This window comes from Malaya genurostris, chromosome 2 (genome assembly GCF_030247185.1).
Source record: "Malaya genurostris strain Urasoe2022 chromosome 2, Malgen_1.1, whole genome shotgun sequence".
NCBI lineage: Eukaryota > Metazoa > Arthropoda > Insecta > Diptera > Culicidae > Malaya > Malaya genurostris.
The window spans coordinates 329,509,526-329,531,302 of record NC_080571.1 but is presented as its reverse complement, the minus strand read 5'-3'; positions in this window follow the sequence as shown (position 1 = coordinate 329,531,302).

Below are 21,777 nucleotides of genomic sequence, written 5' to 3'. Positions count from 1 at the left end.
TAGAAGATTAGTTTTCGTGTGGGAAAACACCATGATTATACATACATCTTTTGCGTCCTGCAAAGCATATGATAACAGTTCGGTTGAAAAGTTCGTATCGTTTAATAGAAACACACATTTTTTTTGCCAAAATTCGTTTTTATTATTCAACATAATTGCCATCAGAGGCGATACAGCGATTATAGCGATCTTCCAACTTTTCGATACCATTTTTGTAGTACGATTTGTCCTTTGCCTCAAAATAGGCCTCAGTTTCAGCGATTACCTCTTCATTGCTTCTAATTTTTTTACCAGCGAGCATTCTCTTGAGGTCTGAGAACAGGGAAAAGTCACTGGGGGCCAAATCTGGAGAATACGGTGGATGAGGGAGCAATTCGAAGCCCAATTCGTTCATTTTCAGCATGGTTTTCATCACCTTGTGACACGGTGCATTGTCTTGATGAAACAAAACTTTTTTCTTCTTCAAATGAGGCCGTTTTTTGAAATTTCGTCATTCAAACGCTCTAATAACGCTGTATAATAGTCACTGTTGATGGTTTTTCCCTTTTGAAGGTAGTCGATGAAAATTATACCATGCGAATCCCAAAATACAGACGCCATAACCTTACCGGCCGATTGTTGAGTCTTTCCACGCTTTGGGTTCGGTTCATCGCGTGCAGTCCACTCAGCTGACTGTCGATTGGACTCCGGAGTAAAGTGATGGAGCCATGTTTCGTCCATTGTTATATATCGACGAAAAAAATAGGTTTTATTTCGATATAACAGCTCCAAACACTGCTCAGAATCATCAATTCGTTGTTGTTTTTGATCGATTGTGAGCTCACGCGGCACCCATTTTGCACAAAGCTTTCTCATATCCAAATATTCGTGAATAATATGTCCTACACGTTCCTTTGATATCTTTAGGGTGTCAGCTATCTCGATCAACTTCACTTTACGGTCATGGAAAATCATTTTGTGGTTTTTTTTCACGTTTTCATCGGTAACAGCCTCCTTTGGACGTCCACTGCGTTCATCGTCTTCGGTGCTCATATGATCAGTACGAAATTTTGCAAACCACTTACGAATTGTTGCTTCGCCCGGTGCTGAGTCTGGATAACACCCATTTTTTGGTATCGGCGGCACTTTTTTTCATCAAAAAGTAGTGTTTCATCGACACACGAAATTCCTTTTTTTTTTTCACAATAACAAAAGTAGCTTCACTCAAAATGCAATATCTCACAAACTAATAATCAGACAGCTGTCAAATTTATACACGTATCTTTTGAAGGTTGGTACTAACTGAAAATGGTATGGATTTATTTCTAGTGGCGCCCTCTCATAGAAACGATACGAACTTTTCAGCCGATCTGTTACGCTAGACATAACAAATTCTGGGGTGGCCGGACGTGCCTCCGTTAAGCATGTGCGAACAGGTATGTTGCGTTGAACCGTCGAAAAAGTATCCAAATCTAGTGACGAAAGCAAATCACCTGAGTGACAAATGATGATAATTTCAACATCGAGTACTGTCGTTTTTGTTTTCTTTACTAACGAACGGGCTTCTGAAAAAAACTATTTCAATAAATAAATGCCCATTAGCCAACAATAACAAACAATACAGAAGATAATATATCACCATCATATATATATCAGCGTTCGATTTGATCGATAAAGATGCACGTGCTTCTTTTTTTGACGGATGATTTTTGCTGGTGATCAAAGTTTTGGGAATCACATCACCCGTTTACAGCGCGGCTGGTCTCGAAGTATAGTCGAAGAGTTTCGAATTCCAGATACGCGTATTTTTTAAACTTGAACCTGTACTGTACATAGCATTGAGGTAGCACAAGACGCTAGTAGTGCTTTATTGACTGGAATCAAGTTAGTTAGGTCGACGACACGACCTGCCACTCGTCTATCGAAACTGTATCGCAAATTTAACTACCCCTCAGTAACTGATAATGTCAAAACGAAATCGCCTGAAAAACTATTGAAACTGGCAACACAAGTTAATTGATTATTTATTTTTAATAACAGTTAACATAACCTTGGTTACTGCATATTGAAGACTTGGAAAATGTAAACAAAACAAACTGCTTCGAGTGGAATTATCATTTAGTTTAATCGGATAGAGGTCTTCGTTAAGGCTTGCTGGAGCTCGAACATATTAAAAATGACTTCCAGACAATTCAATTTTCATGGATGTTTGTTGAAAGGTTTAACGTAACCATACTTAGATCTATAATGAAATCTGCTATGTAAATGAGTTTTTAAATGGTGTTAAGTTTTGCAATCATTCATTGCGAAACTTTTTATCAGTCCGATCAACAGAATTTAGTATCGAAATCATATTTGTTCTTTTATAATGTCTTTCTAAAGTATAACCATTTCAATTCGCCACTTGTTCCAAATCGTTCAGCCCTCGTTGCTAATCAGCATACATCTTGTGACAAAATGCGCTGTCATATTTTGGAAACTTCTCTACTTCTACTCTCAGGGATTTGAGGTCTTCGCAAAGTGCGTGTATACTTTGATGAATATGAAAGACACTTGAACAGCACGGGAATCAAATTTCTCAGGATATTAGATCTGATCGAAATTATAGGCTTTGAAATGCACATCGAAAGCCTTCAGTGAAAACGGGTCTTTTTCAAATAATTTTATTGTTTGTGTCTCAAACCGAAAACAGACTGTAACCAAATACAAATATTTGTGTTTGCTGTAACTACGGTCTACCGTAAGGCGGCTGGAACTTGTTGAAGTAGTCGAATGTGAAGAGTAGGATACAATTTAACAATGAAGTCTCATTTTCGTTTTGTGAAGACTGGTACTAACTTCCGGATTGGTTGACAGTATATTAAGCAAAAATGATGTGTTTCGGAAACTCGACTGGATATTTCTAAAAAGAAAGACCGTCATCATGGATGAGTTAGATGAATACAGTGCAGATAGAGCTAATGGGTAGCTGTGGATGATATAGGACGACGCCTTTCTGTAGCAACACTACTTCTAGTACCAGATTTGGTTATTGTACTATTGTGGTCGGCGTAAATCCAAAAAGAACGTTGTAACAAAATTTAAATTTATACAAAAATTTTAACAACTTTCTCAAATGATTTGTTTATTTATTAAAGCGCTCCTTGGTAACTAGTTCATAGCAATTCAAACAGTGTTGCTCAAGAAGATTATTTTCATGATTATCGAGGGGTCGCTATATTTATGGTAACTGGCGGTAAATCACTCACGAACACTTTTTGTTCAGATTTTTCTTCGGAGTGCCTGGTCGTGTCGTCGGTTAGGTTATTCTGATCGATTGTGAAATTTCCATTCTGTATTTCATGCGAATAATGTATTTCTATAAAAGTGAATATGGAACAAATTACAGAATGAAAAATCCATATTCTATCGCAATATTCTGAATGAAAATAGAAATTCCACATCCAATCGAACTTTACTTTAACTCACCCATTTTTCATCAACCGCAATCTGACATTTTCAGCGAAGATGAAAAAATAAAAACTCTTGGCTAACTAAGATACAGGTGACTATATTTTGCAAATTAGATTTGACAGCCGTCACTGAATCGGTCCTGGCAGCCTTTTGGTGCCCAGGTAGCCAAAACGCCATGCGGGTTTGAGCTTTGATTTTTAGTATGTAAAACAATAGTAAGCTGTTGCTAGGATCGTACTGAAACAAAATATCTCTTGCTTTCGAAACACATGGCTACTGATATAAGAAATTTTTTAACCCCTGAACATCAAATATACTTGAATTTTATGTACATTTTTTTTCTTACCATTTCCGGAATCAGTCAATACGATCCTAAGTCAACTTGAGCTGTGCGGTAAAAACGCGTATAACATAATGCATTTGCGCGTGTTGTCGACTCTAATTTCCTTCCTTCTGTCATTCAACTTTTCCACAGAACGAGAAGTAAAACATTTTATGCTTGATTGCGAAATCGGACCATCATACAGAACTGTACACCGTTTTCCGGTTCCAGTTGTGGCACGGTGTCCACCACCAATTCCCACGAATGGCTGACCACGTCGTCGTCCGGCAAACAGCATGTTGCTAACGACGATGGCCTGTAATGTGAGGATTTTTCGTGCTTCATACAGGCATGTTACACAACACCGTTGAAAAAAAAACAAGAAACTTCACGTTGTTTCATAGGTTCATGTCACCAGGCGGTTGCAAAAAGGAACAACTGGTCGCCTACAGTAGCACAAGGTTCCATGAACTTGAAATCGAACGAAAAATCGTTTTTTTTTTCTTCGGGATGGCGAACAAGCCAGAAGGTCAAGTTCGCTACCCAATTGTACTAAGAAAAAATCGATGAACTTTATGAACGTAATAAAAAAATAAAACTTGTCACATTTTGTCAGCCAACTACCGGCCGGAGAAAATGTATAACTGCCCTCCACTACAACATTGTCCAGCGGGAATTTATTGTCAGTGTTTAGAATATAAAGTAAACTGAAAAGAAAACACCGCCAGGTTGGAGTACAGTGGTATTCATCCTAAACCATATAAATTCTCCATATTAAGAGCAGGTTTACGTGTTCGGTGGCAATTTAGCAGCAATATGTCCAACTACTGCCGGTTACTATGAAGACCGTGTAACTACATACTGTAAAATTGAATAGCAGGAATGAAATTTGCATTAAAAGCCGGACCTACGACCAACGGTAAACGGATCTTAGTTTGAATGAACGGAAACGAACGAAGGATACAAAATTACTTTCAGGTTAGGCTTCTGAAATTTCCCGCCCATAGAATAACGATTAAACTATGATCTATTTATTCGTAATAAATAACAATTAAGAAGTCCCGCTTAGGCTATCTACAGCAGATAGCCAAACATACCTTCAACATGACCACGTTTAATTATAGAATATCGCGACCCGCATTCTCCGGCTATGTTTAGTGCTGAGTTCTTGTGTGTGCTACTGCCATCCACATCGAAAAACAAAAACCCGTCCCCATGGAATGATGGTTTCAGGAATTGTCTCACTCTCACCGAGCCTCCCTCCAGTGCAAGATGCAACTCGATCTACAGAAGAGAAAATAACAGAACCAATTTTAACTGTAAACTCGGTCTAAGCATATCAATCAATTTCTGAGGCTGACTGGCGATGAGATGAGATGTAAATACTGATTCTTCGCGGGTCACGAGAAACCTGCCAGACGATGACGACGTTGCTGCAAAGATCTTACTGGCGCCAGGTGTTATTTTTATCTCTTTTTCTCTTGCCCCCTTGACTTGAATCGCTAGAAACCGAATCGTGTGGATTCCTGCGATTTTAATTGCTCTGCTCATCCGGAAATCATTACAGTGTCCTCTGTCCGTGATTCTGTTGTTTCTTTCGATGGACCTGAAATAATTCAAAAAAAAAAACGCTATCGCGAGTGCCAATCGGCGGTAAACGCGTTTCGATATTATATAGCTAATGTCGTTGTGATAGGTTTACTTTCTCAGTTTAAGAAAAGGAAGAAATTTACACAAAAGGTCAATACCATATCCAATGCCCATGGGGTTATAATACTCAAAAGTTTTGAACAATATCTTTCAATGTCTCTTTGACAAACGTGTATCGAAACAACACTAAAGTGTTTCAATTGTATATCATTGAAAAATCGATTTGAATTGACCTATGTTTTAAAGAGCCAATTACAGCATGTTATAATGATGTCATCCTCTTGATTCTTCTACCATGGCCAACAGTTTTGATCGTGACTTTTCACATCGCATTTCATTCTGTAGCAGTTCAGCCTCGGTCGGTATATGAAGACTTCACGTCATACATGAAAAAAAAACTCCTTCTACCTTTCTAAACCGTGAGAACTTTTGCACAACAATGAATCTATAAATATAGGTTCTGTCACAATTTTTTTGCTCAGTCAAAGCCTGCCGCCTTCATGCAGAGCGGATGGTTGAAACTCGCACTCGCATTGTCACCCGCTCGATGGATAGCAAACTGCTCGTTTGGCAATGTTCCGTATCGAACCGACTTGCACTCGGTGCGGCTCGATAATACCGCACAGTGGTCGGAAACTGGAAAAAGACCGTCAAAAGTTTGTACTGGCTTTCATTCAAGTTTTCTTTCAATGTTATCTAAAACTTTGTAGTAGATATGTAATATGTAATAAAAATAGATTCTGCGAAGATAAATTCAAAAAACTGTTTTTACAGTAAAAATGGTATATCTAAATAAATAATTTTTGTGCAGAAATTACGTCAAAAGCAAAAACACGCAAAATTTTATTTTCTTCAAAACTGCGAGGTGAAAAAAAATTTCATTGAATGAAAAGATTTTTTTTACTCGAAATTGGTACTATCCCCTTAATATAAACTAAGGGCCCTCTTCCAACAGACGTGTCATACAATACTGAGAAGCTTTTGTTAAGACACCTAACCTCTTGAACGTCAGTAAAAAATTATGAATTTTACTGGCGACGTAATTCTAAGGAGTGTATCGAAAATAAGCTATCCACAAATTTTTCTTTCAAATTATGATAAAAAACGATATTTTATTCCAACTAAAGATTGATCCTTTATTGTTCGAGGTCAAACTTGAGCATAAAGAAACCGGATGAAATTTAAGTTATTCCTTCACGAATTTTCGAACTTTTGATCGAACGCTCATCATCAAGTTCCGGGCAAGTGTTGCATCGCATTTTTTGGACGCTTGAGCAAAAATTTTTTTGAACTCTTGCATGTTTCCAGCTGCCTTACCAGTCTTCTTGAAGACACTCTTCACGATTGCCCAGTAACGTTCGATGGGTCGAAGCTGAGGGAATTTAGTGGATTGATGTTTTTCTCAACAAAATTTATATCCTTTTCCGCAAGCCAATTGAGAGTGGTTTTTGCATAGTGAGCCGACGCTGAATCCGACCAAAACACTGGAGATGTACTATGCTTCTTATATAAAGGCAGCAATCTCTTCTGGAGACACTCAGATCGATAGATTTCTGCATTTATAGTTCCGGTAGTATAAAAAATGATTAACTTCAAACCACAGGAACATATTGCTTGCCACACCAGTACCTTTCGACCGAGTTTCTCCACTTGAATCGACCTGTCCGCATCGCTCACATCCTCCCCAAAGACGACAGTAAAGTATTGTAGACCTGGAACGGTTTTTGAGTCCTCTTTTACATAAGTCCCATCGTCCATCAAAACGCATGCATCCGGACCCTGCAAAAGACGCGAATACAATTTCCGGGCCCTTGTTGCTGCTTGCTTATTGTGTTCTACACTTTGTTTCGAGATTTTTGGTTTCTTGCAAGTCTTCAGGTGATTTCGCATCATGATACACTGGATCATTCCGATACTCGTTCCTGCTTTTTTGGCCGAATCAGGTATTGACATTGATTTATTCTTTATGATTCGAGATACCACTTTCTGGTTCAGTTTCGGGTTGGAAGAACCGGGTTTTCTACCTCTTCCTGGTAGCTCATCCAAAGAATAGTATTCCTCAAACTTATTAATGATGGTTTTAACACTGGCATGATGAATTCCAAACCACTTCACCAATTTTCGCATAGTAATACCCTTCTCACTTGTCCATCTGTCCAGAATCCTAATTTTCACTTCCTTTTCAATACGCGACATTTTGAAAATGCAGAATTTCAACCGCACAAACAAGTAAACAAGCGAAAGCTGACAGCCAAACGCACAGTATGCTGTGATCTGAGCATAAAAAATCATCACAAATACATGTGCACAACACAAATGTATGTGGATAGCTTATTTTCGATACACTTCTTACAAACGATACAATTCACTACTATTTATTTTTTCAAATGACGCAATATTTCACTCGCACAGAATTTTACACGTTCCGAGCGTAATTTGCACTTGGCTACCAAGTTCCGCTGTATGGATTTATATGTATCAATTATTCAACGAACAGATATGTGCTTCTGTGGTTCATTCGAGTTATCGATGTGCTTGTGATTCAATGTTTTTCGGTTCAATTCGCGCTGTTGTTGTCGATCTTTTGTTTTATTTCATTCGAATTCAAGCGTTGTAATTTTTATATCACACAATTTTACATGTTCTTGAATATAAATTTGTGTGAAATACGACGCTCCATTTATGTGCATCTTATAAGATGTAAAATCACACGATTTTTTCGAACTGTGCGATAATCAGTATAGCCGACATCGGATTGTTTGGCCGAGTTCGAGTTCAGAATGAATTTTTTTTACGGTTTTTGCTTCGCTTTTTTAGGTGACAGCATAAAATTTTCAGCACTTAACCCAATATTTCCGGAACCGGAAGTTGAATCCGGATAAAATTTTGTAACTCCGTATGGAACCACAACGCCTTTCATTTGAAATTCGTGAAAATCGGTTAAGCCATCTCCGAGAAAAGTGAGTGCGGATAGCCGGAATCTGCTCGGTTGACCGCCTATTTACGATGACTATGGATTCCCGTAAGGATTTGAAAAAAAAACATGAAAAATTGTGTTCAGATCCGGCTTTCGGTTTTAGCATTATAGGATGATGAGTGTAAAAATTTTATAAACCCTCGTTCAAAACAATGATGCGAGAAACGCTAATTCTTATAAAATGTTACAATACAAAGGTTTTGTTAATTGATATCTATAGAAACATCGTTTTTATACCCTTCTCGGGATCCAGTTCCTGGAAGTGGTGGTCAAATTTGTATCAATTTCTCAATATGATTGTGAGAAAAGCATCATTTTTCTAAGAGACTTGGATTCCAATGAATGGTTTTTTGGTTCTCATACAAAACTTTCAACTTGATCCGACTTCCGGTGGGGTTCCTGGGTGTTCAAATCAACTACAATCGATAGGCCTTGTCGGTTGATGGCCAAACGTATCAATTTCGTTACCAGTCCCCGCATTCCAGTGGTCATAAACTCTAAAATGGGACAAAATCACTTTTCTCAGTTATGGCTGGGCCAATTTCTTCAAACTTAGATTAAAATAAAAGTTCCCATGATTCCATACATAACTCCTGATTATCATCTGGATCTGACTTTCGGTTCCGGAATTACAAGGTGATGAGTGTCAAAACATTCAAACCGTCCTAAAAAGCGCACCGGTTCGCGTTGGTACGATAAAAAAACCCTTCTTAATCCACCTAGTGTTTTCTCTTCTTTCATAACAGTCTCATGAAAATATATTTCATACTTTTATTATATTAATTCAGATTGATTCAAGTAGTTCACAAAAGCATGCTTCAGTGTTTTTGTCACACAGTCAGCATCATTTTTCCAAACTAGTGCTTGACATTTGCGTTGCCTATTTGTATGAGAAGAGTGATGCTAATCTGAAAAACCCTTCTTAATCCACCTAGTGGTGTGATAATGCCTTTCTCTTCTTTCATAACAGTCTCATGAAAATATGTTTCATACTTTTATTAAATAATTTTGGATACTAATTTTGACACCAATTGATTCAGATTGATTCGAGTAGTTCACAAAATCATGCTTCAGTGTTTATGTCACACAGTCAGCATAATTTTTCCAAACTAGTGCTTGACATTTACGAGGCTATTGGTATGAGAACAGTAATGCTAATCTAAAAAAAGCCTTCTTAGTCCACTTAGTGGAATTTTCATATATCTTGAAAAATCACCATAGGGGGGAGTACATGAAATTTCCGAAATCGAAAAAAAAATTTTGATGCCAAAAGGCTTAGAATTGCATGAAACGTCGAGATTTAGTGTCATCTCTAAAAAAATTTTTTTTGAAAAAATCGACTTTTTGGGACTTAGAAAAAATATGACAATTTTTCTAAGTCCCAGAAAGTTGATTTTTTCAAAAAAATTTTTTTTTGAGATGACACTAAATTTCGATGTTTTATGCAGTTTTAAGAGTTTTGGCATCAAAAAAAATTTTCGATTTTGGAAATTTCATGTACTCCCCGCTATGGTGCTTTTTCAAGATCGAAAATTGTCAAACCTTTACCACCGGGCAGCACCCCTTAAGCATGTCCGATTTAGGTCAAATTTTGCATGAAGGCTTTTTTCGAGGTGCTTAAACTTTTGAGCACTAGAACTTTACGAAAATAGAGTTGATCCCAAAATTTTGGCACCCTTATATATATAAGAGCGGTAAAAATCAACGTGTTTTGTCGGTTACGTCACTTATACCATCATATATCTGGAACCAAAAGTCACAACCATTTGATCTTCGAACTTGATCAATGGCACGACAGTAGCTTTCAAACGAGCCCAAGTTTGTTAAAATCGGATCAGCTATCTCTGAGAAAATTGAGCGCGTTCAAATACAACGCTTTTTGTCGGTTACGTCACTTATACATTCATATCTCCGGAACCAAAAGTTACAGCCATTTGATCTTCGAACTTGATCAATGATCCGATAGTAGCATTTTGCCGTAGATTTGCATAGGAATATTCCCTTACCACAAAAATGATCTGTTTTCCTTATTTTGAGCTGAGTATTTTGATAACTTGTTTTATCCTTAATGTTTTGTTTCCTTTTGGTCAGCATGTAAAAGGTGCACAGAATGGAATCAGCCTCGTTAACGCTGATAAGGCGATCGTAGTTGAATTTATTCGGGCTATAGCGAGACAAAAAGGTCAAATATTGAATTCTCCGCAGATAGGCGGTCGGTGATGTTATTATCTTAGTATACTTCCATCTGAAATTACTAAAAAGCAAGGATTGGTTGAACATAAATCACTGGACGTCCCGTTCTTCCAAATAAGCTAAAAAGCAACAAAATAACATCTTAGCCTCCAAATACTACAAAGTTTGGCTTACCTAGTATGGAAAAACGCAGTAAATGCCAACATTTTTCTGACAAACCGCTATTTATTAGAATAATAAATGGTAATTTTGGTGTTCGACTTTCAGCATTGCCAGTACTACAGAAAATTTGCAAAAGTACACTGTCGCAATGTACCCTTATACCATGTTCACATTAGGGCTGATATCACTTGATATACCGAGATGATATGCATATCATGTCGAAGTGTTCACATATGATCGAAATGATATCGTTTGACAATCAATGTATTATATTGAATGTTCTCATTTGAAATAAGATCACCTTTCTCTATTAAAATTGAATCAATAATTGAAGTCTTGCATTTTATGGTCTCCGAACGCCAGTATTCGTTGAAAAATTCGAAATTATAATGAGTGTTTATTGTCACTCTCAAAGTGACGTTCATAAATGAGTGCGTTCAATGCCATTATCCGTGTTGCTAGTTGCGATTTTTGACAACTCGATATGATATCGTACATGATATCCCGGATATCATGCCAAAATGATAATACGCGTTGACATCAAATTGTATGGGATATCAAGTGATATCGCACATGATATCATCGGATATCAAGTATATCCGTATATCACTTGATATCAGCGCTAATGTGAACATACTATTACAGTGTACCGCATAGCGAAAAACGTGTCCTCGAAAATTTGTACCACGAAAATTAAAAAAAAAATCAAATCCGGAAGTTTTCGCACATTTAATTTCGAATCCATCAACGGTGATAATCAAGAGGAAAAATACAAAATTCCGTGATCTTTGTCACAACAAAGCAAACGTGCAGCAAAATATGTAAGTCAAAAGTCGAGCTGTCAAAATGCGCAGACTGATCCAAATTTATTGAATGATGACTGATTATCTTGGCTACTAGTTCACACTTGTTTGGCCGCGACGAATTTGGGTACAGACGTGAAGTAGGCGCCAATATAAACGTTTCGCCAATGAACCCTCGCACGTCCGTTTTCTGAAATGGCAAAAATCACTCAAAAATTATAGGTTCGTTCAATTCAAGTACGACTAAAAGCACCCGTGGCAGCGCTTTCAATGTCGGTTTTCAATTATTCACTGAACTCAGTTCCACATCTAAGGGTTATTTTCGCTGCCTCCAAGAACTAGCTCATTTGTGGTGTGTAGACGGACTGCCGTTTCCAAAGTCTCGCGATGATTGATCACTTTCGAACCTGTCAAGCAGGTGTCGTGCGCCAGATAACGGCTCATTTCAGCATTATATTGCCAATATTTATTACGAGAAAACCGCGAGAAATGGTTCAGTGAAAAAAATGGGAAAGAAATGCGAGCAGTAAAGCTGTTCCGGATGCCGACCGGTCGGATGGAATCATGTTGGCGCCGAATCTTTGATTATCTCACTAATTATAAATATCGAGGAAAAAAACTAATGAGCCAGACTAATGCTGATGTTTTAGTTGGTTACTTAGTTCATCATTTTTGTCAAAGCAGAATTTTAGGGCACCCTAGGCTTTAAAAGTTAAATTATGAAACATATTGTATCAGGTGATCCACAGGTTGCCTAGTAATCATAAAAAAAACCTGAGGGCAGTCAGCGATATTGAAACAATCAAACCAGACGTAGTATTATGTTTCCATGCATTCTGAAAGGTTTTATAAACACCGAAAAGTACAAGTCAAACCGAAAATAATAAACTTTTCGTTTCAGCAGTTTCGATTCTAGCAACGTCTTGAGGTCTGATAGTCTGCAGTGCTTCATGGGAAATCGATCGTACGAGCCAGCCTGTCTCAACTTTCAGTGCTACGTTGCTATAACGACAGAAATGAATGAATGACAGCTTATTTTTTTCGAATGCAAATGTATATTTTTCGCTTCCGTTGTACCTGAGAAACGTGATTTTCGGGTCACTCGATTTTGCGCTTATGTTGCGTCTGGTTTCTACTTAATTCGCAGATATTTTTTGGTTCCAATTTGTGCATTGAACTTCTATGTTGCAATTATCATTTTGTTATTGTACCAAGAGTCACACGTGATTATAGACAAGAATGACGTTGATTTTTTTTGTTAGATTGTGTTTCTTCCATATTAGGGCTTGCAAGATGGCATTTCAAATGATCTCAAGATGAAACAGTTTGTGTTTGACAGTTCACGTGTTTAACTACAAACATTTATTTTGGAATAAACATATGTCGCGTTTTTAGATAACGGCCAATAAGCTTCCTATCAAAATCTACATCCTACAAGAATTGCAGGTAAGCTTTTAACACACTACGAAATAGAAAACTTTTCTTTTCCGTTTACTGCTATGACTAACTCTCAGCGAATACCGGATTCTTCGGAATTCCTCTTCAAAGTGGCTTAATGGCTGTCAGGGAATAATGCGACATAGCGCTATTGGACGACTATTGGTATAATCAAATACAAATAATAATCCGCCTCGTTTTCACAGTAATTTACCATTCGGAAAATGTTCAGATGAGCCTGTGTAGCTTCATACGGTATGGAATTATCTTAAAGACAAACGATGATATTTGATTTGTTTCTCAATTAGAGAACCGATTAGTTCACTTACAATCCATCGTTTTTCATAAAGAAGCATATCCGAGTAATTATAAAACAGTATGCAGGTCGTAATATTTCTATTTCGTCCTGCTCTTCCGACTTCGCTTGTGAATTTTTAGCCGTCTGTTAACAGACAAATCAAATAAATTATAATAACAAACAGTGACTATGGTGAAATAGTTTTTAGATTTTTACTATTCAGCGTTGCTAGTTCTATAGAAAATTCGTTAAAGTACATTGTCACTTTGACAGCGTACCTCAGGATGTAAAATGTGTCCTTGAAAATTTGTCGTAGCATTTCGTATTCTAATTTGTATTTGGTATAATCTCATTAGAGGAGTCGCCATAGCAACGTTATAGCAACGCAAAAACTCGAAGCGAAGGCACCTATTTTCATCTTACCTTTAAAGTCAATGGAAAACAAATGGGATAGCAGATCTCATTCATACAAATGATTTGGTATCTGTCAAATGACGCACATGATCCTCGTGCAACAACGATAAACGTTTATTTTGTTTTTGATTCCATTTGACCATTTTCTCTAACCATGATGCCAACACTGCAAATACGGGGGCTGGGGTTCACTAGGAGATTGATAGTAGGGTAAAGTGTTTTAATATGCCCCCTTAAGAAAACATTGAGATATTTCTAAATGTACTGATATATTTTCTTCGAAAATGTATGTATTTCTTTGCAATACGCCTGAGGAACATAATTTTCAAAGATTCCGGAAGATGTGATGAGAATTGATTGATACAAATACATTTTACAAAACGACCACATTCTCAGTTTTTTCGCTTGCCATAGGCATAATGCCCCAGCGACCGTATAATATGCCTCACAACAAATCAGTGGTATGCCCCATAATAAGGAGGCAATAAGGAGTGTATTGAAAATAAGCTATCCACAAATTTTTCTTTCAAATTATGGTAAAAAACGATATTGTATTCAAACTAAATATTGATCAATTATTGTGCGAGGTTAAACATGAGCATAACATAAGTTATTTCTTCACGAATTTTCGAACTTCTGATCGAACGCTCTTCATCAAATTCTGGAAAAAGTGTTGCCTCGCATTTTTTGGACGGTTGAGCTCCATTTTTTTTTAACTCCTGCATGTTCCCAGCTGCCTAACCAGTCTTCTTGAAGACCCTCTTTACGATTGCCCAGTAACGTTCGATGGGTCGAAGCTGAGAGCAATTTGGTGGATTGATATTTTTCTCAACGAAATGTATACCCTTTTCCGCAAGCCAAATGAGAGTGATTTTGGCATAGTGAGCCGACGCTAAATCCGGCCAAAACAGTGGAGGTGTACTATGCTTCTTATATAAAGGCAGCAATCTCTTCTGGAGACACTCAGATCGATAGATTTCTGCATTTATAGTTCCGCTAGTCTAAAAACTGGTTGACTTCAAACCACAGGAACATATTGATTGCCATACCAGTACCTTTCGACCGAATTTCTCCACTTGAATCTACCTGTCCGCATCGCTCACATCCTCCCCAACGACGATAGTAAAGTTTTGTGGACCTGATAGTGTTTTTGAGTCCTTCTTTACATAAGTCTCATCGTCCATCAAAACGCATCAGGAATCAGGAATCAGAACAAATTGGCTCAAATGGCACGTTCCCCTTGATATTTGGAGATTTGTGCCTTGCCATCAATTTGTTTTTAGCATCATTTTCCCGATATATAAGAGGGAAGGATTGAAAGGAAATGGTAAGGGTTGGACTAGGAGGATGGGAAAAATTGACGACACAAAAACACATAAAAGCAGAAGTAAATTCTGCACCCCTAAGGGATGCTGAACAATCTGCTGAGGATCACATTTAGTGGAAGCAGAAGGAAATTCTGAACCTCTACGAGGTCCCGAACAGCCTGCTGTTAATAAAACCTCCAACCCCCGAGAGGATTTAGAGATCATACAAAAGCGACACCATTCTGCACTCCCGGAAGAATGCAGAACGACTCGCAGTATGTACGAGCAGAAGTAAATTCGGTACCCTCTGAAGGATGCCAAACAATCTGCTAAACCCTATTTAAGGTGAATACAGAAGGTGAATTCACTCCAGGAAGAAAGATGAACCCTTCCGACTACAGCTCCTTACCACATTGTGTGAGAAACGAGAGAATATCCTTCAATTTTAGCTCCACATACACAGACTCAACCATGTATGGAGAACCAAAAACCCGGATACGTAGCTGCGTCAATGCGGGACAGTTACATATCAGATGATATGAAGTACCGTAATCGCATTCACACAAATCACACGAATAATACTCAACACGTTGAATAGTAGCCATGTGATAATTGAGTTTGCAATGTCCAGTCAGAGCTCTGACCAGAATACTGCAATGATGCTTGGAGAAATGCAGTAGACACTTTGACATTTTCAGATACAAATCTGGTAGAAATGCCTCCGTCTGAGCGCAAGTTTGCAAGCTGCGCCAGTAGCTGGCATGTTTGGATGCAGCCCAAGAACGAATCTTGTGCTTTATCCAACTAGTTGAAAGTGGTAAAGCTGGTTCAGGACCAACGAAATCATTCGTTGCACCAGCTCTAGCCAACTCATCAGCCCATTCATTTCCAGTAATACCAGAATGGCCGGGTACCCATAAGAAGTAAACAGCATTTGAAATGCTGAGGTCTTCAATTTGAGTTCGACATGCGATCACTAGATTCGACCGTGAGTCATTCGAACTGAGTGCTTTTAAGGCTGCCTGACTGCCGGAACAAAAATAAATTCGCTTACCACAGATCCTCTGCTGAAGTGCCGATTGTACTCCACACAGAATCGCGTAGATTTTTGCTTGAAACACAGTACAGTATCTACCAAGTGAATGAGACTGCTCCAGCCTCATTTCACGACAGTAGACACCAGCACCAGCACGACCATTCAACAGAGAACCGTCCGTATAACAAACTATGTGTTCATCAAGTTGTCGTTCCAGACAACCAGACAACCATTCCTCACGAAAAGGATAGCTCACATTGAATGTTTTGAAAGGAAAACTGCATGTGAGAGTTAGGTCACTAGGAGCGAGTAAATACTCATCCCATGTAACCATTTGAGACCACAAGCGAGTGTGGCTGGTAGCATAATCTAATGGGTTACTGTTCCAAAGCCCTGTAACCTTAAGACGGTATGCACAAGATAATGCTTCTTGTTTTAGGAACACATGTAGTGGTTTAATGCACAGTAGCGCCTCTAGAGCAGCAGTAGGAGTTGTCGTGAATGCTCCTGTCATCGCCATTAGGACCATCCTTTGGAGATGATTTAGCTTTGACTGAACTGTCGCGACTTCTCCTTTCTGCCACCATACAAGACATCCATATGCTAAAATTGGTCTAACGATAGTTGTGTAGATCCAATGAATATATCTGGGTTTGAGTCCCCATGATTTTCCAAAAGCTCGTCTGCATTGGCCGAAAGCCATGCAAGCTCTTTTAATCCTGAAATCAATGTGAGCAGACCAATTCAGTTTTGAGTCAAGAATAACCCCGACGTATTTAACTTGATCGACCACAGTGACCCCTGAACCAAAGAACTGCAACGGACGAGCTCCTGTAATTATCCTACGATGAGTGAAAAGCACCATTGATGTTTTGCCCGGATTTACAGATAATCCAAACCTGACAACACCATTGTTCAACAGATCGCAGGGCTTGCTGCATTAAATCAAAGAGAGTGTTAATGCTTATACCGGTCATCAATATATGATAATCGTCGGCAAAACCATAAGTCGGAAATCCAAGGTTATTAAGTTTCCTTAACAAACTATCAGCGACTAGGTTCCATAAAAGTGGGGATAGTACACCACCTTGAGGACACCCACAGACACTCAGCTTTCTAATCTCTGGCCTGCCGAAGCGATGATCAAAGAAGTTGATTGCTAAGCATTGCTTGTATCCAGTAAGGGAAAAACCCAAGATATTCCGTTCACGACTGCAATGTTTAACCTCCTGCAGCCATTCAGCCATCGGCACGGAAATACACCTTGACTTAGGAGTTCCTATTTTTGTGGCCTTTTACGACATGGAATAGGAAACCAGTGGATCAATTCTTGGTAAAAAATAATTCCGCCGGATGCCACACGGCTTACCTGTTTGGTGGACTTATACCACCGGTACAGGTGGACCGTAGCGTTATTCTTAGCAGTTGGGAAACCGCTACCGACACTACACGGCTATCTAGGCTGCTCAGAGAGGGAAGTTAACATTGATGGTCAACTTCCATGGATGGCCGAGCAGCCGGTAGTGTTTTTGAGTCCTTCTTTACATAAGTCTCATCGTCCATCAAAACGCATGCATTCGGACACTGCAAAAGACACGAATATAATTTCCGGGCCATTGTTGCTATTCGCTTCTTCTGTTCTACACTTTGTTTCGTGATTTTCTGCTTCTTGTAGGTCTTCAGGTGATTTCGCCTCTTGATACGCTGGATCATTCCGACACTCGTTCCTGCTTTTTTGGTCAAATCACGTATTGACATTGATTTGTTCCTCATGATTAGAGATACCACTTTCTGGTCCAGTTTCGGGTTCGAAGAACAGGGTTTTCTGCCTCTTCCTGGTAGCTCATCCAAAGAATAGTGTTCCCCAAACTTATTAATGATGGTTTTAACACTGGCATGATGAATTCCAAACTACTTCGACAATTTTCGCATAGTAATACCATTCTCACTTAGCCATGTGTCCAGAACCTTAATTTTCACTTCCTTTTCAATACGCGATATTTTGAAAATGCAGAATTTCAACCGCACAAACAAATAAACAAACGAAAGCTGACAGCCAAACGCAAAGCATTCTGTGATCTGAGCATAAAAAACCATCACAAATACATGCGTACAACACAAATGTATGTGGATAGTTTATTTTCGATACACTCCTTGAAATGTCGATATAGAAGAAAACAAATAAAGAAGATATTCTTTGCATCTGAAATCAATAGCAAAATCAATTAATTACAACTGGAAACCAACATTTTCGATCCTCCATCCTACATTTAGTTTTAATAACCGTTATAAACCTTTGAAACAATATTTTACCTCGAAGCATACTGTTTAATCGAAGGTGGGGCGTAATGTCCAAGTGACTGTTATGAGAAAAATCGTATATCAAATAAATGGCTTTATTTCTCTGGATACTGTAAATAGAGACATTAGCACTGCTAAAAGTTAATTACTAAGTAGCAACCGACCATTAGACGTTTTGCACGGTTAAAATGCTTGTTTAGTAGAAGTAAAACCTTACATCGTAAAGCTCCCTAATGATATTTTCAGTTTTTTTTCATATATTCTAGCAAACGACAACTGCCAAACTTCTATAGTAGAAAGATCTTACAAAAAGATAGTGTAAGTGATAAAATTTTGGTTTAGAAAAGTCTTGAATACTTAAAAAAGGAAAGGGGGCGTTTTGGCCAGCAGGGCCGCTTTATAATATCAGGTGTACAACTTTGATTCCGCCGTTTTTTTTCCAAAATTAAAAGCTTTATTGCGAAAAAGTGCTTACAGATGTATTATTCAAAGTATTGTCCGTCGCTAGCGACAACTTTCTCCCATCTTTCCGGCAATTTTTGGATCCCGGCTCGAAAAAGGAGTCCTCTTTTGACGCTATCCATGAAGCATTCTCGTACAAAAAGTTATATATCAACCGACCGTGTTAACGACCTTGGTGTTGTATTGGATGCAAAACTCACATTTAATCAGCATCGTTCTGCTTTAATATCTAAGGCAATGAAACAACTCGGATTCGTAGCTAATATCAGCAGAGATTTCAAGGGTCCACATTGTTTGAAGGCGTTAGTGTTCCTTAGTGCGACCATTGCTGGAAAATGCCAGTTTGGTATAGATTCCATATCAACTCGTTTGGAACTTGCGGATTGAACGTGTTCAGAAAAGATTTATTCGGCTTGCGCTAAGAGATATTCCCTGGCGAAATCCCTTGGATCTGCCATCGTACCCTGATCGATGTCCCTGTTAGGTCTTGACACCCTGGAACGACGAAGGAAGATTCAACAAGCTGCGTTTGTGGCGAAGATTATCAACGGGGAAATCGACTCTACAAAGATCCTGTCTCTCATCGACTTCCGGGTTTCACAACGAACTCTACGATCAACAGGTTTGCTGTTGTATTCGAACCTTCTCCCTAGTTGAAAATTTATTCGATTTTGGTGAATCATCGCATAAGTTTGTTCAGAGCGACACTTTCTGAACAAACTTATGCGATGATTCACCAAAATCGAATCCTCGATTTTAAAACTTGACCTTAAATTCATTAAGACTTTTATTGTCAGATGGAACAAGCAAACAAATAAACAAATAAAAAAATTCCATTTTTCCAACTCTTCGAAGGATTGAAAATGTTGATCTGCCAGGCCGTGTGCCATCGAACGGAATAGGTGGAAGTCAGAAGGGGCGACATCTGGGGAATACGGCGGGTGGGGCAAGACTTCCCATTTCAGCGTTTCCAGGTACTTTTTGACCACTTTTGCGACGTGAGGCCGAGCATTGTCGCGTTGGAGGATGACTTTGTCATGTCGCTCTTGATATTGTGATCGCTTTTCTGTTAGCGAGCGACTAAGGCGTGCGATCTGCTGTGATGGTTTCACCCAGTTTTAAGAGCTCGTAGTAAATCACACCGAGCTGATCCTACCAAATTGAAAGTTTTTTCTCTTCCACCACCATGCTTGTTTTCGACATCGAAATCACCATTTTTAAAACGTTTAAACCACTCCAAACACGTTCTTTTACTCAGAGCAGCATCACCGTAAGTTTCTGAGAGCATTCGATGTGCTTCAGCTGCATTTTTTCAAATTGTAACAGAAAAGTAAAACTTCCCGCAAATGGCGAGAATTGGGCATATAAACAGACATTTTCTAGCGTGAATAATACGAAAACAAGAACAACTGTCACTGAAACGGCGACGACAATTCGTTAGGCACTGTACACACTCACTTTAAAGGCATTATCATCTATGTATTTTAACCAGCCTCAGCCGGTACAGCCACCTTTCGGAAAACGGCGATGTTCGGATCAGGGTCATTTCGCCGAAAGCTGTTTGGCCGAAAGCCATTTCACTGAAAGGGTAAATGGCACAACAATGGACCTCTGTTGTCGAGTTTGTCGAACGAAAAAATGGCGTAAGGTTCAAATCGCCAAACGAAAGTCCCGAATCGGACATTTATCGGACCATTTTCATTTTTGACTCGTACATTTTTTTGGTATTTTTTTGTTTCAATTATAGAAGTTTTAACCTTAAGGTCATAGCTTTCTGACCCTATGTGCGGAGTTGGGGATCGAACCCAGGTGGGCTGCGTTGAAAGGCATCGACTTACCCTTCACGCTATATCCATCCCCTGGTACCGGTGTTGGAAGTTTTTGGCTACAGATTATTTAAGGGGGGTGGGAGGAGGACTGATGGGTCTAAACGATGAAAAAAATTATGATTTTTGCGAATTTTTTCCAGAAATATCGTTCAACAAACTAAATTCGAATGTTTTGCATGATAAAAAGCATCATTCAAACAACATTTTGTAATTTTTTCGTGGAAAAATATTGAGAAATAAGTCGGTGAAGAGGTATTTTTGAGAACTCTTCTTAAATATCATGATTTGCGGTGTCCACTGTATCTCAGCGCAGAGTAATCAGAAGTGAACAAATGAACGCAGCATAGTTAGAGCAGAAGTTTTTCTAGACCCCAAGGTTTCTGTTTGATTTTTTTATAAATTTTTTATATTTTCGGTGGTTGTTCAAAGTGAAAACTGAGATTTTTCACGAAAAAATCCACCATTTTGTAGCTGTTAAACCTCTCCAGAGTAACAAATAACGAAAAAGAAAACGTTGGGGTCTGGTTTTTGTATGTAGAAAGTGTGTGCAAAATTTAAAAAAAACATTGGTGCAGTACTTTTTGAATGACGATGGAAACGGATTTTCAAAACCTGTTTTCGAGGAAAACGCGTTTAAAAGTTTTTGTCTATAAAATCAATGGAAACAATTAATTACTCCAGGGTCTAACATTTTCAAAAAATCATATTTTTCTTTTATAATTTATTATAACGAAACATTTTAAGAATGTTTTGTCCAGTTTTGAAATCAACCGAAGAAGAAATCTTGGGCCTGTGCGCCGAGCTCTTGCTTCTTCGTAGAATGAGATAGTCATAGATAAAGGTCCATAACTTCCAGGGTTTCGTTCCATTAGACTTGAAAATTTCACAGAAAATTCTTCAAATGTTTTACTATAAGAAAATATAAAGAAAATAATAAATGATTTTTCAAAAGTGTTAGACCCTACCCGCCCCTTAATCTATAATTCTTGAAAATCTTGTTAATACTATAATTCCACCTTAAATTTTTTGGAACATTTTTAATTTGCGGTAAATTTAGGTTTTCATTGGCAAAAATAGTGAAATGTTCGAAGCTTCGTCGTACCCCATATTTCCCTCAAAAGTACCCATATCACATCCGAAAACTTACGCAGCCC